This window comes from Aedes aegypti, chromosome 2, assembly GCF_002204515.2.
Source record: "Aedes aegypti strain LVP_AGWG chromosome 2, AaegL5.0 Primary Assembly, whole genome shotgun sequence".
Lineage (NCBI taxonomy): Eukaryota > Metazoa > Arthropoda > Insecta > Diptera > Culicidae > Aedes > Aedes aegypti.
Genome location: NC_035108.1, coordinates 437,717,162 through 437,745,150, shown reverse-complemented (window position 1 = coordinate 437,745,150; position 27,989 = coordinate 437,717,162). Strand labels below are relative to the sequence as shown.

Here is a 27,989-nt window from a genome sequence, read left to right as displayed (position 1 = left end):
AAAGGGCGGTCGGGTTTCCCTAGGATTCGCCATCGGCCTAACCCTCTGCTCGGATTCCGGATAAGAAAACACACAATGTTCCCTGCATTCCCTATATTGGTGCTTGTCACGAAAAACAGATGATAATAACACACATGGTTGCACGGTGCTGCAGTTGCTTCGTGCACGCTCACACTCACACAGCCACACGTGAGCTCGCACAGCAAGCCGTGCTTCGACTCGATCAAAGCAAGCAGTAAGCTGCACGACGACGAGGACGGTCGATGGATCACCAGAGCGCACCGTCGCCAACTTTGATGCAACGAAGATGATGGGGTTGAGGGGGAGACACAACAGACTGAACACTCACCGAGCTCGCTAGGGCTTGAGGTGCAGCACGAGGTGCGGAGGAGGATGGTCTCTAAACACAACACAACACACCGCGTAGTTTTCGTAGGTGTACGGAAGAATCACACTCGAAAACAGAACACGAACGAACAACGCACAATGCGGAGGCACACTCGGAACGAACGGAACAGTAAAAGAGAGACTGGATAAAAACACACCGCGGCGAACCGAACCGACGAATCGGCAGAACGTGGTGTACTGACGAAATACACAAAACCGTGCGCACCTAGAAGGTGCCGACCGAACGGCTATCGAATAGGGAAGAGAGAGAGAATAGGGAAAAAAAACGAGAGTGTACACGAAGAGAGCATGCTGCTTCGGAGAACACTATCTACGCGCGTGATATCGGGATGGGGTCCGCCGTATCAAAGCTCCTGATAGAGGCACTGACTGGCGACTGATTTAAGCAGCCCGATGCAGTGGTTCGCAATCGTTGGGACGGAAATCCGACCAAAGTACTACATGATGAAGAAAGCAAATCAAAAACATAATATGTTTTGTTTTTAGCATCAACTTGATATCAATAATTGATTTTTATTAATCATTAATTTATTGATATCATACCTATTTGAAGGCCAGTTTAGTACACGACGATCTTACAGTTGAGGTGGAAATACGCGTATACTTCGAAACTTCCAAACTAACTTGATTTTAAAATTCGACAATAAATTCTTCTCAACAACATTCCAATAAATGAATTGGTTCCAATTCCTCCGAGTGTTTTATCGGATATCTATCAAAAATTTCTAAAATTCCTAAGATCTTTGTATGTATATTTTCTATGAATTCTTTAAATTATTGGAGGAATTGTGTGGATGTATATGTAATTAAATAAATTAACATAATATATGAAGGACATACTACTCAAAAAAACCTTGGGGCAAAGTCTTGACAAAAATTGAAATGGAATTCCTCAATGAATCTTCTCAAATATTATTGGCGACATATTTGATATTTGCTGGAAATGTGTTGTGAAATTTCTGCAAATGATTCTTGTAGAAAGCATTTGAAAATTAACAGTTACTGTAGTATTTGACCCTGAATTTTCTGAAGGTACCCTGTGTTTGAAGGAGTTTTTGAGGCTAGACATTCCTGGAAATTATTGCAGAAGAATCTTTGGAATAGTAGTGAGGAATTCCGAAGAAATCCCTGGAAAACTTTGAAGGTAACCATGAAATTTCGAATCAATACTAACTTCTAGATGACAACGAAAGTTTGGCACGGTGTCTTTGTGGAGGAACTTTATTACAAAAAAAATAGGTAAGTCTGAAATTTCGAACTAAAAACAATTAGACTTTGCTCTTTCATTTGAGACCAAAATCAAAAAAATCGGTCGGGGGGTCTAGAACATTTTTTTTTATTTTGTGTGAAGTATTTATGGATAGGGTGCAGAGCTACCTGGGCACTTCCAAGATTCACTTTGGCATGAGGGTTTTCCCGGCTGAATTGTCTGAAACTTTGCAATGAGAAGCACTCCAACGCGATGCATATTGTGGCCAAATATGAGCTCAGTAGATTTCAAAAAACCCCAATGCCGAAGTGAATCAAAAGTACCAAGAATGGGATCCGGCTCCCTATGTGTTTTTGTACAGACGCACATTGCGTTGAACGTATGGAGATACGGAACAAACTGCAAAATCAAACCATTTGAATACCTTGGCATGGAAGGTAAAATTGTTCTTGGTCAAAAGAGCTGTGATAAGCATAATTAAATTGGTCATAATGATGTTAGAAGTTATTAGGGAATATTTCTCGCAATACTTATGATCTCGTCCTAAGGTGAAGATGCATCGAAGTCAAACCTCGAATTTTCAAGAGCACAAATCTAGAGAACCTGACAACCTTTTGCATTTAACATTTTATTGATTGGTCTCCACCAGCGAGTGACCACTGAGTTACCGGTTGTCTGCTTCTCTAGACTTGTGCTCTTGAAAATTCGAGGTTTGACTCATTATTGAAAATAATTCACATGGTTTTGGCTACATAAGCCAATTTTTTTAAAATTCATTGCGGCAAGAGCTACATCATTTCATCAGTTTTATCTTATTTTGCCAACAAAACAATAATTTGTGAAATTTGTATGAATATTCTGTAGGAATCTGTATATGTGCACGCTGAATGAGGGCGATCAATGACTTGACGGTAAATCCATTCGTTTGCTCAGTAATAACAAGGTACACACCTATGGCTTTTAGGACGAGGTCATTAATTATGCGAGATTTCTCTTTTTACTCGTAGCTACAAAAGTGACTTATCCGCCTTTCAAATAACACAATTTCAGTTATTCGAATTGACTAGTAGAGAGCTCCGCATGTGATAAACCTTGTAACATACTTGCCTCTTGGTGCTGAAAAATATACTATTTTGGATGGTATTTGAAAAGCTTCAAATCTTATATTTTTTACGTTATTTTCTTAATGGCACAGTGTTTATGAAAAGATAAGAAACTAACATGAGGCTAAAATGGGTTTAAGATTTGTGTACATGTTTGCAGGGCTATAATCCCACATTAAGCTAAATACAGTCATATCTCCCTTACTCGATATTGAAGGGACCATCGAGTTAGAGAGATATCGAGTAACAGAACACAAAACCAGTGCAACTGCCATCCAAGGGACCATCGAGTTAGTCATGAAAACCAACTTTTAATATGGTTCTCTAACTCGATATCGAGATACAGAATATCGAGTAAGGGAGAGTTAACCGTAATACCAATCAAACTCATGAATATTTCTTCTGCTATCGGTCGGATTGAATTTCTCTCTTCAGAAAATTTCTTTATTATGGTTTGAAGATTGAGTTTTTACAATGGGATAATAAGTTTGTACTTACATTACAGTACAAGCGTGTTTGGAACAAATCTCAAAATTTCTTCATAGTAATTTCCATATAAATCTACATTATCTTTGGGCCATCTTTAAATCACCACCTAGAAAGCTGAAAATTTCACAGAACACTATTTTTATAGTAAGGATGGTAAGAAACAAATGGGAGATTGGATTCTCAAACATTTTTAAATTTTAAATGGCCCTAATGTACATAAACACATAGATAGGCAAATACAAACATATGTGCAAGTCACTCAAAACCAAACAAAAAAAAAATTTACTCTAGACCCCCCGACCGATTATTTTGGTTTTGGCAGCAAATGAACGCGAGAGACCTAGACTTTATTGTGGCGAAATTTCAGACTTACCTATTTTTTTGTAATAAAGTTGTTCTACGAAACACACCGTGTTGGGAGCCGCTGCCCTAATCTAAAAGCCACTGACATGCTGTGCTGGGACTGCGACGGCAATAATTCCGGCATATCCAACTTTCGCAACTGGTATGAGAGGGATAGTCATGAAAACATTAGCCAGACTCTCGGATATCACAGAGCGCAGCAATACCTCACACCACCGCAGAGCATTCGAGTCTACCGCACTGTTTGGTATTGGTGCAATGCTGCTTTGTTGGGTCGGCTCTCACATGGCCGCAAACTGCCGCCTTCGTGAGAGAGCGCACGAACTAACTGGTTTCTCTCGCTGGCTGATATGGATAGTGATAAACACTCTCGCTATCGTCGAACGAACCCAGCAAAGTTTCGACGGTAAGCAGCAACGCCGCGGCGACGTTCACCTACGCGACGAGATTTTTTTTCCCGACATTCACTCTCTCGATAGTTTTATTACTTTTACATTCAGGTACCAACTCACGTAGGCCGTCGCGTTTTTCTCGAATCATTCGACGCAAATAGCGCAGTACTTTACTATGTACCGAAAAAAAAAAGCCGAAAAACAAGTTTTGGTTCAAGAACTCTTACAGAAACACATACAGCGCCATCTGTTTCTCGCCCTTATCGATGAAACTCACGAGAAACAAAAATATCCATTTTTAGTTTCATCACCTTTTTTATTGCTCCCACACGGGACGGTTGGCAGCAGTTGCCGCAGCGCGCTCCGTCCGTTCTCCAAAGCATATGTGCCTTTTAGTGTTGTACACTATACTGACTGGCACACCGCACGAGATATGATCGTCAAAATCCCTCTCTATCCACCAGCCAATATCCAGCGGCGCGATTTTCCAGCCCCTGTCTCCCCTTCAATCGCGACCAAACCGTCCTTTTATTACCAACAACGACACGGTGCTTCATTTACCGCTATTATCAAAAAAAATAGTCATCAAAACTATACACCAGTTTGTTTATATAAATTGTCGAGTCTAGTACACGACACTGGAGACGGCCTTACAGTTGAGGTCGAAATACACGTATCTGTCAAAGGATACCAACTCTAGTGGAAGTAAATGGTATAGTACTGAATTTAGTTTTTCATTTATTAATTGTTGTTCTCCAGCTCTTGACTGATTTTCAAAAAATCGTCAAAATCGTTGATTTTAGTACATAGGCGTTGTATTCCAATACCGAAAATCACCTATGATTGTTTTCATTAACATATAGATATAATAATTATATCTTGTAAAAGCGTACCAAAATTAAATGTTGGTTTGCAGACTCATGCGTATTACAGAGCAGGATTCATTACGAAATTATATAGACATGTTCACCTTATCAAATTCCAAATTTATTTATCAAAATAAGAATTTGGTTCAAAAATAGGCCATTATGGTGAAGTTTCAAGAGTGTAACAAATCGATTTTGTGACTATTTGGACCTTTTCACCGATATGCCTTAGAAACTATTTGAGAATCGAAGTTATTTGAAAATGGACTCTAAAATACCACTGAGCAATTCTCGCTGAAACCAGGCCGCCATCGGCACCCATCGTTAGAATTCCAATTTTATGTCACTGATCGCTAGTTTTCGATAAAACTTAAGGGTGGTCCTTTCTGTTTTCTCAAATTGGTGGACCCCTCGTACGCCAGCTAGCTGAACAGTTTGCGAAAAAGCCCATTTTTTGATAAATCTTGGGTATTTCTTCACGGGATATGTCTCATATTTCGCTTGGAACACATAGCAAACTTAGTGGCATCGTATAGAGAAAGGATATAGCTTTCATTTAAACTTGAAATAATTTTGGCGGCCATTTTGAATTTGGCCGCCATCTTGAATTTTGTTAGAAAAATCGATTTTTCACCATTAGCGCACCGCTAGTTTTGAATTCTGAGATCACTATCAGAAAGCTGAGGAAAAATTGCGTAAGATAGGCTACATAAACTAGGTGAGCAATGGTATTTACCCTATCAAATGAACAATTTTCTAAATTATGTTATACGATTTTGACGTATATGGCGAGTGCAATCAATACAAACATCATTTTTTGTACCGTAATCCGGGGTAACATTGATCATTTTTTTGAATATTTCTTAAATATTTCGTTTGAAATTGCAAAAGTTGCAAATTGTACATTTTTAAAACAAGTACTGCCACCTATAGCTCGTGACTATAAACTTTATTTTATTTTTTGAACGATTTAAGAATGTTCAAAAAAATGTTTTAAGCGATTTTTTGATTTAGCTGGTGTGGGGTAACATTGATCACTTATGTAAACAACGTTCGGAATTATTGAAAATATCGTTACTTACTTAAATCATGGCCCCTGAAGCCGAATATGAAGGCCAAACGCTTACAAGTCATTTACTTTTTGAGTTATTTTAAAATTAAAAACACCTCGAACCACGGAATACGCCTAAAGGTAGGCAATTTCCTAAGGGAAATTTACATTCTTAACAGTAATTTGGTAATGTTGTCTAATTGAACATACTTATGAAAGTTTTGACAACGGAATCGTTTTCGGCGATGCCGTTTTAAGTAAGAACCGCATTTTCCATGTTCATATCGTTTACAGAACTTATGTGAGACATGAATGTTTGGTAGTGTTATCCTTAACCATTAAAATCATTATTTTGAAAAGTTGCCAAATTTACGTATAAATTAAATGCAATATTCGCAAAAATCTTCACTTTTATTAGCTCATGAATATAAGAAAGGGAAGCACCATTCATGGTTTGGAAATGTTCCATCAACAAATAATAATGCGAACTTTTTACGAGATGAGTTATTCCGATCAATGTTACCCCACTGATCAATGATACCCCGGATTACGGTACAACAAAGAAACAAGTTTTCAACCTTTGGTGTTTTATTCGTGTTGAGTAAAGAATAAGAATATTATTTTTAGTGAAAAAATCTGGCAGCCATCTTGGATTTTGACGCCATCTTAATTTTAGGTAGTAGAATTAATTTTTCACCTTCATAGCACTCAGCATGTCGAATTTAGAGGCTACCAATAAAAAAAGGTTACGTATACTCTTCTTCTTATTATTATTCATTTTACTGACGTTACGTCCCTACTGCAACCGAGCCTGATACTCAGCTTTATTAGTTATAAATCCAGGTTATTAAACAGGAATTTTCTTTTTTAATGCGATTTCTGACAACAGAATAATTCTTCGACATATCTTTGAATTCAGTTATAATGAATAATAAATTCAATAAATGAAAACCGTCAAAAAACATTGATTGTATTAAACAAACATTTTTTTACCCTATGCATTGTTGTTCATTATATGAAGTTTATAGATTGCGTGTCGGGACATTAGTAAGCCTTGTGGTAATATCTGTAGTTCTAACGTAAAACATTGACAAAAGTGCATTAATTTATAATAAAAGTCTAAAATTTTGAAGCAAAAAACATCCTTGATTTTCTAAGCCATAAAGTATCGATTTTAGTACCGCCCAACATGCATGTGAAAAATAGCGAAATTGAATTATGAGAAGCAGGTTTTGTTCTAATGTGGACGTAATTCCGAAATGCAGGTGTATAATTTCGAGGTTAGAAAAACTGGCGGCCATCTTGGCTTTCGACGCCATCTTGGTTTTTAGCAGTTGCATGATTTTTTACCATCTCAGTGCTCATCATGTTGAATTATAAGGCATCCGTTAAAAAAAAATCAGATTCTATCTTTCTTATCTTATCTCAGCTGTTCAACTGATTGTTCATTTGTATCAATGGTTTAAGACCAAATAAATGAAAGAAATAATGCTATTTTACAACTCGAAGATATGCAGAAGAATCATTCAGGTAGCAAATAAGCGTTAGAAAATCCTATTTGAGAATTTGTTTTTAAAACTAGTTAAGCTGAAGGGCTGGCTCTGTTCCAGTAGGGACGTAACGTGAGGAAAAAGCAGAACAAGAAGAAGAATAAGTGTAACAGTAGCATTGAAATTCAACATGTTGAGTGCTAACAAGGTGAAAACTCATTCTACTACTTAAAACCAAGATGGCGTCAAAATCCAAGATGGCCGCCAGATTTTTTCACTCAAATTAATACTCCTATTCTCCATCTGTCTCAAATAATACACCAACGATTGAAAACTTGTTTCTTTGTTGTACAAAAAATTATGTTTGCATTGATTGCACTCGCCATATACGTCAAAATAGTAGAACATGATTTAGAAAATCGTTCATATCATAGGGTAAATACCTTTGCTCACCTAGTTTCTGTAACCTATCTTACGCAATTTTTCCTCAGCTTTCTGATGGTGATCTCAGAATACAAAACGAGCGGTGCGCTAATGGTGAAAAATCGATTTTTCTAACAAAATTCAAGATGGCCAAATTTAAAATGGCCGCCAAAATTATTTCAAGTTTAAATGAAAGCTATATCTTTTCTCTATACGATGCCACTAAGTTTGCTATGTGTTCCAAGCGAAATATGAGACATATCCCGTGAAGAAATACCCAAGATTTATCAAAAAATGGGCTTTTTCGCAAACTGTTCAGCTAGCTGGCGTACGAGGGGTCCACCAATTTGAGAAAACAGAAAGGACCACCCTTAAGTTTTATCGAAAATTAGCGATCAGTGACATAAAATTGGAATTCTAACGATGGGTGCCGATGGCGGCCTGGTTTCAGCGAGAATGGATCATTAAAATAACCAAAACGGCCGCTATGGAAGGCATAGATAGCGCCACCGTAGCCTTGTGTGTTTGACAGAACAGCAATGCTGTCACAATGTCAAATACCATATACAGTGGCGCCTTTGTTTTGATGCGGTGAGCACTGACAAAAACTACATTCAATGATCCATTGCTCCACTAGCCTTTTGCTAGGACAGTAGTCTGTCTACAAATTTTTACGACCTTTTGAAAATTAGATGAAATTGGATGAATCTGGAAGCAGTCGACGGCAAATTTGGTATAGTTTATACTTTAAATGTCATTAGTCATTTAAAGTATAAACTAGCATTATACTTTAAACGTCATTAGTCAAAAATCTCATGGAAAAAATTTAATTTTTCAAGTTTGTCATATTAATTCCTATAAAAATCTCATTAATTTTTGTATCTAATTCAACTACATATCTATTTTATCTGGGCGCTACAAACATCATTGTTCATACATTATTAGAATCTTAGGAATAATTTTCACGAAGATATAATTAAAACTTACTTTATCGATCCTACGTGATTCGCAAACGAAATTCTACACGTTTCGTTCTAAACCAACTCGATTTATCACTTTTAGAATGTTTAATCTCAGATTTTCAAAACGACGAAAGTAAGATTTTCAACTTTCGCAACCTAACCACTACATTCGCCGCCCCGCTGTACGGAGAGACAAAGTGACTTAACCACGAATCAAAACAAAACACTACTAGAGTCGATTTTACACTGGTAGAAAAACGTCGCAAGTAACTGAATAAAACGGCTTATCATTTTGTCATAAAAATTCTTGTGTGAAATAATAGAAACTCCATAGTTTTTGAACGCGAGCTCATTGTATGAGTGATTCATTTTAAAACAATTTCAGAAGAAAGGTTGTGATTCTTCTGAATTAATTTTCTCAACACCGTATGGAAGTTACTTACGTCGATTTGAAAAAGTAATCGAGAAACAGTTTTGGATATGTTTGGACGCCAAACTTCGCTATGGGCGATCAGTTGGCCAATAATCGAAAAAAATACTTGTACTGATAGGTTTTTCTGGTACATCATTACATAGTAAACACTTATATTAGGATATTCTCGTAATACTAGGGCAAGATCCTTTGTCGTTTCATTGATATAATATGCCAAAGTTGGAGTTTTAAGAAAAACAAAGTAGAATTACAAGGTACACGTTGGATGGAATATACTGCATAATCGTAGTATTTCAGCCCTTTTCAAAAGTTGGTCTCGAAAACTTGTTTATTGAAAACAAAATATCAAATTTGTATCACAAAACTCGTAAACATGATATGAGACGGCTGCACATGTTCAAAATCCTTACATTTTGCTTCAAAACTCATTTATTTCATCTTCACCGAAATCCGTGCAAATTTAAGTTTCAGTTAGTTATTGTTGTAGGTAAATATGTCAAATAATCAAAGAAGAACAGCTTCTTTGGTACTGTACAAATCGCTCCACGCCATTACCCGCGAAGATATCTTGCTCAATGCGCTCTCAAGACTAAGAAATCGATTAAAAAAGAGGCCGAAAATGTGAAAAAAAATTTGTTAGAATTTTGTTCTGCGAGAACCGAAAAATTGTGACTACGCTCTCTTCATCCCTAAATCATGTTACAAAACACTTTTTATGGTTAAAAATAGTAAGATATTGAGAATGCGGAATTTCTGTCATAATTGTATAAATCTAGACTGCTGTGCAATGGGAAAACCAAATTTCAGTTCCCCGGAAAAGATTTCCGGTTTGTTGCAGTCTCTTCCCTATTGATTGGAGAATCTACAAATCAACAGTGAAAGAAATTCATCGACGCTACTTCCAGAGTAGAAGCGAAGTTCTGACAATCAAAATGTGATATTTACTTGATTGTCCCAAGATATAAAAGGTCTGAAGATAATATCACAATTTTGTTCCTGGAACTTCTGAACCTTAGCAAAATTTGATGTTTGTGGATCTAATGAATAGCTCAAATCTTACAAAAGCTAAAAATGATATGCCATTATCACAAAAACTTTAATAACTTTTGAACTAAAATAGACATCAACAATCTTTTTACATAAAAATTTGCGTTTTGTTAAGTTCTAAAAGTCGTTTATAGAATGACTTTGACGAGAAACTAATATTAAAAATACTAGAGTTGAAAAACTTATTTTTGTTGGACCACCCTGCGATGATTAGAAAAATATGCTCTATATTGGTCAAATTTTGAGCTACAGAAAAACTTTTTTTGGCAAAGTTGATCAAAATTTCAAGTTCTACTGCTTTGCCTAAGAGTATATACTAGTATTTTTGCAAATAAAAAAGTTGATTATATGATTTGTGTGATATTGTGGACCACCCTAGTTTTAAATGACACCGTATGAAAGCTTACATTTTTAGAAACAATTTTGTAGAAGATCATTTTTGTCTAAAATTTTATTTTCATGCTCAAAATACAAAATAATAAATAAATACATACTATGAAAATTTTCAAAATAGTTTTAGAGCCCTATCTTTCTTATTTCAGATTTCTCGTCAAAGCGGTCTATGAACGACTTTAAGAACTTAATAAAACGCAAATTTTCATGCAAAATTTGTTGATATCTATTTTAGTTCAAAAGTTATTAAAGTTTTTCTGCTTAAAATCCTTTGTTTCTCAGGGCATTTTATTAGAGTTACAAAAATAACACATCTGTATTTTTTGATATATTATACAATTTTATTTTGTCTTTTAAATACCGTCAAAAGATAGTTTTTATGTATGCCCCAATCAGAGATATTCACAATCCAAGTAAGCATGTTTTCGACAGAACAATAACTCCCAAACGGAAGGAGATACCGAGTTTCTTCACTCACCAAATTACGCATTTTTCGAAGCTCTAAAAGTGTTTCATAGACTACTTTGATGAGAAATTTGAATTGAAAACTCTAGAGCCAGAAAACCAGTTTTGTTCGGACCACCCTATGTCACCGTAGGAAAACAGCTCTAAATCCGTCAATTTAAGAGTTACAAAAAAACTTTTTTGACAAAGTTGCTTGAAATTGAATGGTTTACAACTTTGCTGAAGCATGAATAATATATTTTCAACAAATAAGAAAGTTAGTCACACAATTTCTATGTAAATGTGGTCCACCCTAATTTCCAATAACAACATACAAAGGACCTTATTAATACAAACAACTTTGTCGAAGACCATTTTCGTCTAATGTTTCATTCTAAATCTCAAAATGCATATTTCCGCGTAAAACTGATTCCTGGACCACTGTGCATTGCAACACACTTCAGATTCAAAAAGCAATGTTTGCCATCGATAACTTTGAAAACTCATTCATTTACACGTATCACTCCTTACAAACGGTGAATGTCAAACATGTCATGAGATATAACAATACCATGGGATTCATAAATACTGAAGTAATGAGTTTCCTGTTTAGATCTTCTTCTAAGTGCTGCAAAATATATTGATTTCGCATGAACAACCATGATTGAAGTCTGATTCTCAGGATCGAAAATCGAAAAGCTTGTCATCAGGGCTAATTATGTAAATGTCGAAGGGACAGAACGTCGAAAAGAGAGAATTCGAAGAGAACGTAAGTTTCGAGGAAAATGATTCTTCTCCGAAAGAATAAATATGTGCCAAACTCACATTCCATTCAGCACGATGTGAAAAATAGCCAGTTGAATTTGTACGATCTGAGGCACCTCCTCTACTCCAAATTGAATGAAAATGCCTGGCTGATTATTTTAGCATTACAATTAGGAATTGGGGGTGACTACACATACAGTATGGCCCATAAAAAAATATCGTCATATCATGATTTATGGTAGTTTTTACATAGAAAATGTGAATGAAACATAAATATTATTCATTACTTGTATTGTTTAATCTATTTAGACTCAGTTTTTAGCTTTGGACATGATTTTTATCAGTTACTTTCACCTTACCAGAGAGGAATTGGAAGCATACCTTCAAATTTTATCATGCGGACGTCGAGTTCAATATCTGTGTGATGAAAGCTTCTAAAACAGGGGTTCTCAACCGGTGGTCCGCGGACCCCTAGGGGGCCGTGAAGCGTTCTCAGGGGGTCCGCGAAGCCATCGAGAACAAGTGTCGTTTCTCCTGATAGGTGAATAAATGTGAGGACTCTTGAATTCATTTTGGTTTCAAGAGAACATTATAACCGAATGCATTTTTTTTATCTGTGAAGTATTTTTGAATTGAAACCTCTGTTGTTTCTTTCAACTCTGAAAATACTGGGAAATACCTTCACTGAAGTGTTCTCTCAGCTAACACTTCAGTCGTTTCGTTGTTGTATTTTGTACAACACTAGTGATAAAACCTCGCTTTTCGTTCACAATAGCATTTTAAGATTGCATCATGTCAGCTATAATTACTCAACATCCATTCAAATTCTATTCAGTGAGATCTTGAAAATTAAAAACAATGATAATTCCTGAAGGTATCCATAGGAAATTTCTGGAACGTTTGTGATTTAATTCTTGGTAGATTTTGACAGCCTACTAAAAATATCCAAGGTTTTCAAAAATGCCTTGACGATTTTTTTGATAATTCTCCAAACGGAAGATTGTTTGCTTCTAATTAGGAATGTTTGCAAGTATTTTATTTTTTGCACTTCTGATACACTTCGACAAGGTTTTTTTGAACTGCTGAGCTCATATTTAGTCACAACATTCGTTGTTTTCAAGCGCTTCTCATTACTAAGTGTCAGACATTGGATCATTAAAATAACCAAAACTGCCGCTATGGAAAGCATAGATAGCGCCACCGTTGCCTTGTGTGTTTGACAGAACAGCAATGCTGTTACAATGTTAAACCCCATACACAGTGGCGGTTTTGTTTCGATACGATGAGCAATGACAAAAACTACCTTCAATGATCCATTGGGCCAAGAAAATTCCTCCCGTCAAAGTGGATCCGGGAAATGCCAAAGTTCGTACATAATTGCGAGTTTCTGTTGTTTCTACTTGCCCTGCATTAATTGTTGAATTTTGTCAAGAACCTTTATGGAAGTTCTTTGTTGTATTATTGGAAAAACACTAGGTATATTTTTGACTCAATGCATAATGGACTCCTCCGAAAGATCACACCAGAATTCTTGCATAGATTTGTATGAATGCCTGTCCAGGACATCAAATAACACTTCAGTATGCCTTGTGTATTTTGTACAACACAGTTGAGAAAACCTCGCTTTTCGTTCTCAGCAACAGCATGGTGCTTCTGGCGATCGTCAACCGCATGACGACCCGAAGGGTAAATCATTTTGAATGATTCGGTATTTCCATAAACATTGATTTTAAGGACATCCATATTTAGGGGTCCGCAAGACGTTAGTAAAGGTTCAAAGGGGGTCGCGGCTCTGAAAAGGTTGAGAACCACTGTTCTAAAACATCAACCTGGGTAATTGGAGACTTAAACATATTTTCAAAAAAACGGCACATTTTGGAGAGCTTTGATTGAACCTTCATATAAGTGTGATGAGCGGCTCCGTTTTGCTCAAAACCTATGAGCTAGTATTGATATTAGTTGTGTTTTACCGAAGGAACAAATTTTATCCTAAAAAATCTGTTATAGGCCTCCGTATTTATTTTTTATTCAACTTTAACAAAAAATAAAGCCATATCAAACCTATAAGACGCAAATGCCCTCAAAGCTGTGACCCTGCCAATATATTTTATTGTGATCATGAAGAACACGTTCTCTAAGAACTCCTCCATCCTCTGATACCAAACAAAATAAAATTTACAACAATAAAGTGTGATTTTTTAGGGTGGAAAGTTTATCACCAGAGTATACGACAACCAGACGCTGTTTCTAGCTTTGGGCGGAAAAACCCTTTGAACTTATTTGCTTTATTACAATATTTAGGACTGTAAGAAAAATATGACAAAAATTGTCCTGGATAGCGTGTCAGAATATACTACAATAATCAAAAACTACATTCACTATCAAAAACAAAGAAAATAACGCCTGTGGATGCTATATTCACGTTACAAAAATTTTCGCATTTTTTCATGGGCGATACTGTAAGTTTATAATTTCCATTAAAATATGATATAGCCGTAACCATTTATCGTATGAAAATACTTTCTGCCCTAGCACAAATTTCGTACAACAAAGTCGCTCAGAAATAACGCAATTTGTGCAAAACTGATAGAGGAACTTCTAGAAATGTAAGGCCATTAACACGCCATAGCGAAAAGCGAAATAAATCGCTCAATATTCAATATCTGCTGTTGATAAGCATGAGAATGAAATTTGGGAATTTTTATCGGCACTAGTCTTGCAATACAGTATGGTGAAGTCGTGCCCATACTATCTGGGACACCCAATAACAGCGATTTCATGTACCGGAAGCACACGTTTAAAACCATGATATCAGATCAAAAATATAATCCGAAGGAAAGAGAAAATATCAATCAATTTTGCTTTATAAATATTTCCACTTTGCTGAGAAATTTTCTTTCCCATTACCTTAGAGTCGCTTGATCGCCTATATGCTATATGCCATAACATAAAAGTAATAATAATCAATTTAGTTTATACCAGTCTCCAAATAGCTGTAACGTTAAACGCGCAGCTATTTAGAAAGACCATACTGGGGGTAATGGGTTTGAATCTCATCGGCCGAGGATCGTTTCGGGTTAGAAATTTTCTTGACTTCCTAGAGCATAGAGTACCTTCGTACTCGCTACACGATAAACAAATCCCAGTCATAAGAACAGTAAGCAGAAAAGCCGGTTCTGTCTCATTTGAGCCAAACCGATAGATAATGTACAGATGTTAGGTATAAACTAGGAATCAAATATTGCAGTAAAAATTATTGTTTTGCCATAAATTGTGATGAAAATGTTACATTCAACTAGAATACTTTGAAACTGATCCTAAAGTTCAAGTTATGGTAATTTGGCTGTATTCTAATAAGAAATTGCAGTGAAAATGCATCCAAGGGACCATCGAGGTAGCCATGGAAACCAACTTTTACTATGGTTTTTTAAATCGTTATCGAGATACAGAATACAGGGAGAGTTGACTGTAAATACAAAAACAAGCCCTTGAATTCACAGATAAAATATTTAGATATCACATATCTTGATTGAGCTTGAGCTTGGAGCTTGCGCTTGATTGGCCGCCCGTGGTTGCTACTCCAGTATCGCCAGATCAGCTGCAACTACACAAGAAACCAACCGAATGACTACTTGGGACTAACAGACATCCTCAGTGTATAAGTGCTGGTGATCTTTTATTATTTTTTAGACAACAAACTTTTCGTTCATGCGGGAGTGTATGGGTTGGGGGAAAGGCGTGGCAGAGAGGTTTTCTCTTTGGTTAGCAGACTGCCTATGTACCAGGTGTAAGGAAAGGCGTACTATGATGATAGAGCGAAGCGTAGGGAAACGGTTTCTTGTGCGTCTCTGGTTCTAGCGTTTGCTATAAACGAATAGGGTGTGAGTGTGATAGATTGAGAGTGGGCCTGGGATGGAACCCATAACCTTCCGCATATGAAGTAGAAGTGGTGGCCATTAGACCACCAACCTCATCAATTTAGATATCACATATCTCATATCATAGCCGAGTGGTTAGAGTCCGCGGCTACAAAGCAAAGCAATGCTAAGGACCTCTGGGTTCGATTTCCGGTCGGTCCAGGATCTTTTCGTAATGGAAATTTCCTTGACTTCCCTGGGCATAGAGTATCATCGTACCTGCCTCACGATATACAAATGCGAAAATACCTTTTTAAAATGGCCCTTAATTCCCCTCGATGAAACATTTCCAAATTAACGGTGATATTGCTAGGATATTCACCATAACGATTTCAGACACACCGTGACGATCGAACGAACGACCACTAAACGTGCATTACATTGATGCTATGGCCGCGCCGCAACCCTTGTCCCCATGGCGCGGGGCTCACCGGATTCGTTTTAATCCGAAAAAATGCCCCCTCTTTCGGATCCGATTCGATCCGATAAAAAACAGATATTGTATGGCGGGGGCCAGGCATGGGTGGGTGAAAGAAAAATCGTTGCACCAGCCAACAAAGAAAAGCGAACGCCACGACGGACTACGCGAGTATAGGGTCGCTGTACCAATAGTCGATCAGCTAAAAAGAATCGTTCTTCTTCTTGGCATTGACGTCCTCACTGGGACAGAGCCTGCTTCTCAGCTTAGTGTTCAATGAGCAATTCCACTGAGAGCTTTCTTTGCCAAATTTGCCAATTTCGCATTCGTATATCGTGTGGCAGGTACGATGATACTTACTCTATGCCCAGGGAAGTCAACGAAATCTCCTTTACGAAAAGATCCTGGACCGACCGGGAATCGAACCCGGACACCTTCAGCATGGCTTTGCTTTGTAGCTGCGGACTCTAACCACTCGGCTAAGGATGGCCCCAATGGTATGTATTCATGATAAAAAAATACGTTGCAACGATTTGTAGCAGAAGCCACTAGTGCGACTATAGGGGACTGTCCACTAAGGAGACACCCACCCTAGTCCCGGTGTGATTGGGATTGCGATTGGGGAGTGCTGCAACAGAAACAGCAGAAGCAGAAACGGTTTGCCTACAACCATTCTTCGGGTGCAATATTTACATTTTCCGGAGTTTGGTCATCCGTCGAGCTCGCCTGATGATGGTCGTGAATGCAAGCCGGGATTGAATGGTGCGTTTGGAAGGTTTTTTTCTTCTTCCTCGATTTTGCTTTGAACTGAAAAGCAGTTTTATGCTGGTGTAAACGTTACCTACTGTCGCAATCGTCGCCAAGGTGCGATTTAGTGCGAGGTGATGAGTGGGAGTTCCAGAATCTAGATCTAGGCTGAGTGTGTAGAAACGAAATACTTTTGAGCGATATGCTACACACACATTCTTCTTCTTTTTGGCGTTACGTACTAGGATAGAGCCTGCTTCTGAGCGTAGTATTCTATGAGCCTTTTCTACAATTATTATCACACAGTTATCGTCATTATCAGTCATCAGATTAAGACTTCTTAGGTCATCTGATTCCCAAAAAAATCACTTCTTTAATTACTTCTCAAATTACCTGTAAGGCAAATCCTTCAGAAATGTCGTGAATACCAGGTCATAATGCATCACCTTTCAATAGATTTCAAGGCACAGCTTTCCCGAGAATATTGCGCTAGAAGTAATTTGGAAACAGATTTTTGTTTATTTCGCGTATATCAACCCAACAATTTTTTAATATTTTCGTTACCGTAGAAACGATTTTTACAGCAAAACAATATTAGTCAGAAAATTTGAAATTGTTGGATTATCACGAACAAAAGATACATTGATTTGAATTTCAAAATGGATGGAAAAGAGCTTAAGTCCTTACTAAGGATATTTTTCAGGAATCCTTCTAGGATCTAAGAACTTATTCTAAAGGTATCTCTAAGAAAGCTCGAAGAATCACCTCCAAGAACTTTTAAGAATTCATCAAGGTATTTCTTCAAGGACTCTTTTTATGTAGCCTGTGTTCCTAAAAGATAGAGTAGAATAACCCTGGAAGAAATCAAGCAATTCCAAACAAACCCAGGTTCTTTCTATCTTTTGTCATACTTCATTAAATCCCTTCTGGGCATGAAGTCAACTCCCGTTGAAAGCTGCTGATTTTATACAACTCACAAACTAATATTTGAAGTTATGTTTTCCAACTTTCCAATCTCGGGAAAAAAGTTACCAACTTAGACAAAGACTTGCAACAACTCCGTATTTTCCTTCCAGGAACATTAACGAGCACCAAATCCAAAAAAGGTACAAGCTAGTTTATATTTCCCTATCCACATTCCCCAAGTTGCGAAAAAGAACGTAACAAAACAAAATGTTCCACATACATTTTCCTTTCACATGCAGGCTCAGACACAGACAGCTTGCCTGGAGGGGTGGTCTTTTGTTTCACAACGGCTGCTGCTGCTCCCCATACAGAGCTCCTCCATCCCCAAGTCGAGTCTTCATTATGGAGAGCAATAACAACGGCGACGACGACGACGAATTCCGTATTTGCCGCCTTCCTCTTGGTCGGACCGAATCTAGGATAAGTAAATAAAGAGTTCCTGAAACAAAAGCAAAGCTTCCTGCCGGTTCCCTTCTAAATATTTAGTAGCGGTAGGAACCATGAGCGTAAGCAGAGGGGGCAAAAGGGCCGATAATCTATGGAATCCTAGTGGATTTTTTTTTCCAAAAAACACAAGGAATTTGACAGATAACTTTGTATTATTCGAACAACGCATTCCGGATAAACGTTTTTTTATTTTTTTAAACCCACTTTTTTGGGAGGAAGTTGTGACTTCAGAGATTCACCCTTCCTTTTATTCTTGGTAGCAACCATATTCAGTGAATATATAGAAGTGACCTTCTACAGCGGTTTTCATATCGTGCTCCGCGAAGCACTTGGTGCTTCGCATAGCCTTTGCAGGTGTTCCACGACAGTTTTGAAAAGTTGTACCAAAGCACAGAGGTTCCCCCATAGGTCATAAATCCAAAAATCCAACTTCAACGAAAACGTGATATTTTTCAGCGGTATTATGTTAAATGAACAAGGTTCCATAATTGTTTTTGCTGAATTCTTGTTTTTAAGTTACGATATGGGTCATTTAATTGAGATGAGTTGAGTGAAGATTTAAATCATAAAAATCTAAATATTTTCAACACTTCCATTACGCTGTCAGAAATGTTAACGATACTTTACAAGTACGCTTTCAATGGCACTGGTTTTCAATAAGGTTTTGATCGATAGCTAAGAAAAAAAAAAATTTTGCATATTTTGTTTGGATATTACACCGCTGATATACAGCTTTAATTCGAAAAAAATAAATCAAATTCTTGAAACATTCACTAAGCCGAAAAAAATGTTTCCCCTCCAAATCCCTCCGTGTATTCTTCTATGAAACTTACCAATATAGTTATTACAATTTGCACATAAATGCAGTTGAGACCGTTTGCGACCATATTGGTGGTAACCGCTTAAGTGTGGTATGTCCAGTTTACCAAAATATAACTAGATTAACAACAAATGGTAGCTGTCAAGTATCTTATTTTTGAGTTTTAAGTGTAAAATCATAGTAGGCTGCTCAACAATACACGTAGAAAGTCTTAATTGTACAGCTTCTGCGACTTAGTTTACTCTTCTGGTACATATGAGCGAATAAAGCTGAAATCATGTTAATATCACCTAAGTCAATACGTGGAGGGGGAGGGATGCAAACCTTAGCACCTTCCCCTCTTATCAGAAGAAATGCTTTGCATATAGAACACGAACACATATCCAAATGCAAGAAATTTATCGACTTTCGTATTTACGATCGCCCCCCTATGTAGCTGGAACCACTGTGCAATGCCTTGAAATGTCCAAACTTTTTTCTTTAACATTCGGTTTTAATTGTATTACAACAAGCCATTCAAAGAATTTTCATTTAAGACCACTGTTATGTTTGAATTTTGACGCACATGGACTTCGATAATAATTGGAATTTCGATACCGTGATACAAAATTAAGAATATTTAACGAATTCTATCAAAACTATGAATATTTCCGTTAGTGCTGAACTTGTAATTTTAATCATTCAATCACATTATCGCAAGATTAAAAATAAATAGTTTGCTAGAGAAACTCGCTCAATTATTTGAACTAAAATAAAAGTTTAAAAATTTCCAAATCAAAGCAATTCTGCCGTTTTCGAACCAAGAATTTTGAATTGTGTGTGTGGGTGTGTGTGTGTGTTTTTTTTTCATGCAACTAGGAGTTTAAAAATCTTCATAGACTGGCCTGTATATGTTCATGCTCATGCCAGTGTAATTTTTGGCGCGGTGTGGGATCCTCAAAGTGCTTTCCCCACTAAAAACACTCTCCTAGGTTTAGTACCATAACCCTCCGGAACCACCTTCCGGTATTACTTCGGAGGGGAGGCTAACGTGCTGAGCGCACCTCTTCAATTTGTTATTCTACATGCTGAGCCCTTCGGCTCCTGTTAGCATTTTTAAAACCGTTCAACGTTGTGCCTCATGCTGAGCCCTTCGGCTCCACCCGTTAGTAATTCGTTAGTATCTACTATTTTCGCCCATTGGCGACCCGTCAATTTGTTAGTACCTACATGCAACATTCTGAGCCCTTCGGCTCCAGTTTGTCCGCTACTCTGCACTCATTCAGAGCGCGTACTCACACAGTTACGACGACCTTCTCCTTTTCTTTGTTCAGCTGGTAGGATGCCGAGGTCGGTCCAACGATTCCGGTTGAGCATAACTTCCGGTTCGTAGGCGCCTCGACTACCCATTACCAGCGTCCCGACGTACTCTACTCGACTAGTCCCCGACGGTGGACCTAGTCTACACCGACGAAGAATTCCCCGGCGGTGAAAATTCTCCCGAGACCGATTCTTCTTTTTCTACGTTTCGAGCCGACCGGAAGGGTGCCGAAGTCAGTCCAGCGATTCCGGTGGAGCCTAGCTTTCGGTTCACTGGTGCCCCGACGACCCTAAAACCGGCGCTATGACACGTCTACTCAACTAGTCCCCGGCAGTAAACCTAGCCTACACCGACGAAGAATTCCCCGGCGATGGAAGTTCTTCCGAGACCGATTCTCCTGCTGCTGCTGATCTTCACTTTTTACGGGACGACCGGTAGGGTGCCGAAGTCAGTCCAGCGATTCCGGTGAAGCCTATGTCCGGTACATTGTGCTCCTACGACCCGGGACCGGTGCAACGCCGCGTCTACTCAGCTAGTCCCCGGCGGTGAATCTAGCCTACTCCGTCAGAGAGTTCCCCGGCAAAGGGATATCTCCCGAAACCGAGCAGCCATTCTTCCTTATCATGCGTTCACTCTAGCTAGCAGATCGTTGGTCGCTACGCCACTTCCTCTGAAGCTCGGACATTATTCTCGATACCGTGCTATCGACAGCGTTCCAGATGCCTTCTTCTCGGCACATCTCTTCGACAACGTTATCGACAGTGACTCCTCGCATGTCCCTCCTCACTTCTTCGAACCTAGGACATTCGAAGACTACGTGCTCCGGTGTCTCCTCCACATTCTCGCACTCCGGGCAAAAAGGTTAAGAAGCATTTCCAAACCGATGCAGATAGTTCCGGAAACAGCCGTGTCCGGACAGAAACTGTGTCAGATGGAAGTTCACTTCTCCATGCTTCCCAGTGATACAGTGATACTTTTGGAATTAGACGGTAAGTCCACCTTCCCTTTTCCGCGTTGTTCCATTCTTGCTGCCACTTAGCCAACGAGTCCGTTCTGACGATCCTTCTCACATTTCTGGTGCCTCTTCGCTCATAACACTCCACGTCCTCGGCCAGGGTGATGCAGATGGGCATCATGCCAGCGATAACGCATACTGCCTCCGATGAAATCGTCCTATAGGCGCTCGCTACTCGTATGGCCATGAGTCGTAATGTGCTGTTCAACATCCTCCGATTACGCTTGGTTTTTACCGCTGCGGCCCAGACTGGGACTCCATACCTGAGAATAGAGACCGCTACACTCGCTAGGAGACGCCTTTTACTACTTCTCGGTCCTCCGACGTTCGGCATGATCCTCGCTATCGTGTTGACCGCCTTCGACGCCTTTTCGCAGGCGTAGTCCACGTGAGCGTTGAAGTTTAGACGGTCATCTACCATCACCCCCAGATGCTTCAAAGCACGTTTTGATGAAATGTCTTGTCTACCGATGTTGATTTCAACCCTCTGAACAGCTTTGAGGTTGCTAACCAGCACTAGCTCCGTCTTATGATGAGCCAGCTGCAGTTTTGCTCCAGTCATCCACGCTTCAACCGTGTCAATCGCTTCCGTCGTCAGCATTTTGACCTCTTCTAACGTCTCGCCAGTCACCGTTAGAACGACATCATCTGCGAATCCAACGATTTCCACTCCGTTGGCGCTGTTGAAAGCATTTTTGACGTCAATCGTCACTACGGCGCAGAACCGATTGCCTCTCCTCTTCTGTTTGGATGCCTTCTCTGCATTCTGCACAACTGTCCGGATTGCATCCACCGTCGAGACCTCTTTCCGGAATCCGATTTGTCTCTTCGATAAGCCACTCTCGCTCTCTGTGCATTGTGTAAGCCTGTTAAGGATGATCCTTTCCAGGAGCTTACCAAATGTGTCCAGCAAACATATAGGTCTATACGATGCTGGATCCCCTGGAGGCTTCCCTGGTTTTGGCACCAACACCAGCTTCTGAACCTTCCAACTGTCTGGGAAACAGCCTTTATTCAAGAGTTTCTGCAGCGTCGTCCTGAACAAATCCGGGAACGCCAATATCGCGATTTTTAGTGCTACATTGGGGATCCCATCCGGACCGGGAGGTTTCTTCACCTTCAGACGCTTCGCCACTGCTAATAGCTCTTCATTAGAGATTCGTACACATCCGGGTTCTTCTTCCTCGTCTTCTTATGGCGTAGGCGGCCACACTGTTGGGTCATGATGCGGAAACAGACCTTCCACAATAATCCTCAACTTGTCTGGACATGTTTCGACTGGTGTCACCGGACCCTTAAACTTCGCCATCACAATACGGTAGGCGTTGCCCCAAGGGTTTTCTTCGGCTTCTCGACATAGCTCCTTGTAGCAGCTGGACTTGCTCCGCTTAATCTCTTGTTTGAAAGCAGCTCTAGCTTCACGGAAAGCGATTCTCCGTTCCTCTCTCTCTACATCGGTTCTTGCTCTCTGGACGCGTCTTCTGGCTCGGAAGCATGTAGCACGGAGGGTACTAAGCGTCTCATTCCACCAGTACGCTGGGCGCCTTCGGTTCCTAGGCTCCAACTTTCTCGGCATCGATGCATCACAAGCCGTTGCTACCACTTCTGTCAACTCTTCTGCGTCAAGGGTCGCCCTGCTGTATGTTCGAAGCGCCTCAATAAACACCTCCTTGTCGAAGTCCTTTGTCTTCCAAATGGGAAATGGCATTCGGGGTAATGGGGTAGAATCGGTTTACAGAAAATATGGAACAAGTAGGCATAGAAGGGCAGTTAGGGTGACCATCGACTAGAAATTCAAAATCAGGACATTACACATTCGTTTTAAGTTCCATTTTGTCTCGAATTCCGATCACAACTCATACTCCGAACATCAGCAAAGGTTATTTTTTCAAATTTTTGTTGTTGAGGACTTGTAATGTAAAGAAATTGCTCATCATGCGGAGGAATTTGAATGAGTTTCTTGTTCAAAGATGAGTGCTTGGAACATTTGGAATTTGATTCAAAACGTTCTTATTTTGATTTCTGTGTTATGTTGTTAACACTTCAGTCGTCGCGCTGTTGTATTTTGTACAACAGTGGTGAAAAAACCTCGCTTTTCGTACACAGCATCAGCGTGGTGGTTCTGACGGTGACCAACCGCGCGACGACTGAAGGGTTAATAGCAAATGAAAGATAAATTTTCAAAATATATTGATATTATTGAACGTAATTCCAGTTCCTAAAATTATTTGTTGTATTTCTCGAAGAATCTCGCAAAGCTTCTAATTAGCGAGTTTAAGTAGAAATTCTTGAATATAACTAGCCTTTTGCTGAGACATAAATTTGTCACTGTTTCGAAGATACATAGGTGTTTCGACAACGTAAGTATCTTACACTTCGTCAAAACCCCACCAGAAGTTCATCAATGAGTAGAGTTTCTGATAAGAAAAATGATCAAGGTTTCAATCCTCTTTGCTAAACTGTCGCTAAAAATTTCATCAAGCATCTCGCCAGGAACCCACCAAAAGAAATCCTTCAAGAATGTTTTACGAGGGTCTGAGGGGGTTCTCACCCAAATCCGGCAAGCCATTAGTGTCTGCTCAAGAGCTCAATAGAAAGTTACTAAGAATATCAGCAAACAATCACACAACAACAATTTCTGAAGATCTTTTTTCATTCCAAAAGCAATAGAATGTTAACTTTTTCGAATTTTAATTATCTTTAACATTCCATGGTTTTCGGTAAGCAAAAAAAAGCAGGGCAAAACTTGAAGTATGAAAAAATAATCAGGAAACTTCAATAGAATCTCAAAATCAGGACCTGTTCTGCTAAATCAGGACAAATGGAACCCTAAGGGCAGTGCATTTCAGAACAATTTACTATGTATACGGTACATGTCACATTATGCTGGTACATTTGACAGAAATAATTTTCATCAATTTTATTTCGACTACAGACATAGTAAAATCAAGCACTTTTCTGGTTTGCAGAAAATTGGCGGTGCGAGCGCTTAATATTGTAGTTTTACCGCACATTTTTTTGCGAGCAGTGTAAAACGTAAAACTTCTGTGACGTTTTTATCGACTAAATGAACGTCAACCACGATCAAAAGTATCAATTTCGATAAAATTTTTAAAATTAAAGTTTAAATTGGATATAGCCGCAATTTGGGCAGGAAAATTTGTCTAAGTATTTGCAGGATAATGTACTGCCGTGTCATTTTATAAAAACAAAATTTTGTCAAAAACTTTAGAACCCTATTGCAACACTTTCAGTCTGAAGTAAAAAAGCATTCTCAATCAAATGAAACAAATCTTTTTACATTTGTATAATTATTTTTTAAATTTGTATGTATATTTTTGTAAGTATGAAAAACAAATCAAAATAATGGTGAAAATGAAACGAAACCAAATCTCAAATTTTCTCGAGCGCAAATCTGGAGAATCGAACATCCGTTTGAGCTGGAAACTTGATCGATAAGTCAACATCAGCAAGTGGCCAATCGAACAAGTTTTCAGCTCAAACAAACTTTTTATTCTCCAGATTTTTGTTCTTGAAAATTTAAGGTTTGGTCATCTTTACCTTCACGATTTTCGTTGAAATTATGGGGTCGATTTGAGCTTGTAAAAAGTCAAGATGTCAAACGAGTAGCGATGCAGAACAGGTGCTCCGGGCAACATTTTCATTTCAAAAAGAGCTCCGCGGACCAAAAAGGCTGAAAATCCTGTTCTAAGAGTTCTAAGACGGTGTCCAATAAAGATTACCACCGCTAGCTTTCGCTAACAGGTCCAACAAAAAATCGAAGAATTTCTTGGCATCATTTTAAAAAGTTTGTGTTTCATCTTACCAATCCCGTCATGGACATCCTGGCAACGCCCATGGTACGAACACTGTTTACACCGGGGAACACAGGAACCAGATTACAGCAGCGTCGCATTAGCAACCGAATCGGAATTTGTTGTTGCAAATGATACACAGCAGCGGTGATTAGGGTAGGTAATCTACTTAGAAGTTTTCCCCGGCGCGAAGAACATAGATACTTCTGTTTGCTCTGAATGTGGCCACCGCCGGATATTCGAGTTTCTCGTTGACAACCAAGACGAGCGGGAGAAACAGCAACGATTTGAGGCTTATCATAATTCACCATGTTTGAACCGTTCAACCGTGGGGAAATGGTAATTCAAAACTTCTTCACACGGTGGAGCAGAGACGGATGCAGATCCAAGAACTGACCGTCTGGACACTGGTCGTATCGTACCTAACAGTAGCAAGACAGCAACAGCAGTTATGTCGGGTCGTACTTTCGAGAAAAGAGTGCTGTTAAACCAACTTCGTACGAATAATGGATGAACATACACACAGGGGCAATAAAAGAGACTTCTTTTCCACTATATTTGACATCTGCCGCTTCTGTTCTGCTTATGCTCTTTCTTGCCACCGATGAGAAGAGGCCTTGCTGGAAGAGCGGTGGCAGTGGCTGTCGGAGTTTTCCTCATTTTCTTGTCTTGCTTTCTGCTGTCCACGGACCTTCGTTGGCTCTTCTTCTGGGTAAGACCGAAAACAGTGTTGTAGCTGCTAGATTGTGGATTATAGCTCTATCCGAGATAAATCCAATCCAGTTAAAGAAGTACACCACTGCATGTGCTAAACTGTATCAGGAAACCTTGCCCTTTACTGTCGAAATGCCATGTGGCCAGTGATAGTAGGTAAAACACAGCTGAGACCAGAGCAAATGTGCCTCTGCTTTAGTTTGAGAGTGTTCGACTGGTCAGAGAACAACCACACTATCACCACAGACAAACAAACGTAGCGCTGACGAAATTTCCATCGTTGAATCGTTTAAAATTTCTCACTAGCGGCATCTATAGGCCAGGCATCAGATGATGATTGTGTCATGTGGGCGATAGAAGTGAATCGTTTTAAGTGTTACTTCTGTATGTCTGTGCTATCACTGTATCAACTATGGAGAGGTTTTAGAAGAAATTTGTAGAGGAAGGGGCATCAAAGCTAGAACATAGTCACCGAAAAAGGGCTTATCCATGTGTGACCATCATTCGTCTTGGTTATCCTCATGCTTCTTCACGATTTTCGGAGAATTCTTCGTCAAGTGTCGATTCTGGAGTGTTCGTCGAGAATCCTTCCATGACTTTTGTGTATGGTTAACCTCGTCAATTCGATACCCACTGGGGGATGGACGGCCTAAACGTGATCTCGCCTCTAGATTGGAATAGGTGGCCAGTTTGATAGTTACTGCTTCTCGCTTGGGGTTCGACCCTTCTTCTCTCCTCCTCCAGGTTCGTATCAAACATGCATGATAATGCTTGTTGTGTACCCTCGTTGTTCCCTTTTGCTCTCACCCTCAAAAAGCGAACATATCTAAATAGGAGAACGGAATTCAAACAAACAAACGAACAGGTAAAACAGCATCAGTGGTGGTAGAATCCTAAACCAGAGAATGAAACATATTTTACTGCTGGAATGCTTTATTTCCTTTATCAATTTAATCCAAAGAGAATCACAATACATTTGGGATTGGTTACCTGTCGGTGTGTGTGTTCGTCAATGGAGTAACCACAAATTGTTCCTGCATTTTGTTCCTATTGGCTGGGTAATAGAGATAGAAAGCTATAGAGAACGAATGTCGCTGCTGTTCCCTTTGTTCTCGCTCAGAAACATGTCGGGTATATAAGTGTCAAACTGCATACTTTTTCGCGTTGACATTTATAGCCCCGCCTATCTCCGCCAGCAAAAGATGTTCCTGCAGCGACGCCAGCGACATTCTTCCTCTATAGTTTATTACCTCTATTGGCTGGGTTGATGATGAACGACAGCAACAAAGAGAAAACTAGTTCGTATCATTTAGTGAGGGTTTGTTATATTTTGAGACCCTAATTGCGTATATTATATTCCATGTCAATTTCAGCAATGTTCTCTTGAATAAATTTGTCATATGAACAGCTTCATCGATACATCATCTCAAAAACTGAGGTGTAAAACATAGTTCAAAAAAGCGGATACATTTCTAACTATGTTTAGGCAATATTTATAGACCGTTTTGTCTAAAACATCATTATTCCAAAACATAAGAATCAATAAAAATGAACATTTGCATTTCAAACTTACCATTAATAGGTAGCAAAATTCCTGATTGATATTGATTCAAAGATGGAAGAATTCCTGGAAAAAAAATCCATTGAGAAACTCTGAGGAAGACCGTTCTCTGGATGAATCATTGAAGGAACTTTCTGGAGTGTGTACTGAAGGAATCTCTGGCAGAATCACTGGGAGAAATTCCAGGGATAATTTTCGGAGGAGTCTCCGGAACATCGAGAGGAGTTTCGGGAAAATATCTGAATTGCTTTCTTTGAATCTATGAAGAAATCCATGAAAGAAATACTGGAATCCATGTGAAAGTTCTTCTTCTCTAATTTCTTGTCGAAATGATCTTAGATAAATTCCATGAGAAATACATTAAGTAGCATTTGGAGAAATTCCTGAGAGAGTCCTTGGAAATGGAGAATTCTCGGAGGAACCCTTGGAA

At 39.0% G+C, this 27,989-nt stretch overlaps 1 protein-coding gene across 2 annotated transcripts in view; it reads right to left on the bottom strand.

Moving 5' to 3' along the window:
• The window catches only part of LOC5568000 (ras-interacting protein RIP3), an 899,140-nt gene that overhangs the window by 829,144 nt on the left and 42,007 nt on the right, over positions 1 to 27,989 (bottom strand). Inside the window, exon 1 of one of the 2 annotated variants that reach the window (XM_021847836.1) lies at positions 350 to 585. The exons of the other annotated variant lie outside the window; for it this stretch is intronic. The gene's annotated coding sequence lies outside the window, so the exon portion shown is untranslated. Of the gene's footprint in view, positions 1 to 349; positions 586 to 27,989 lie in introns of those variants that run through there. 2 annotated transcript variants of the gene reach the window in all.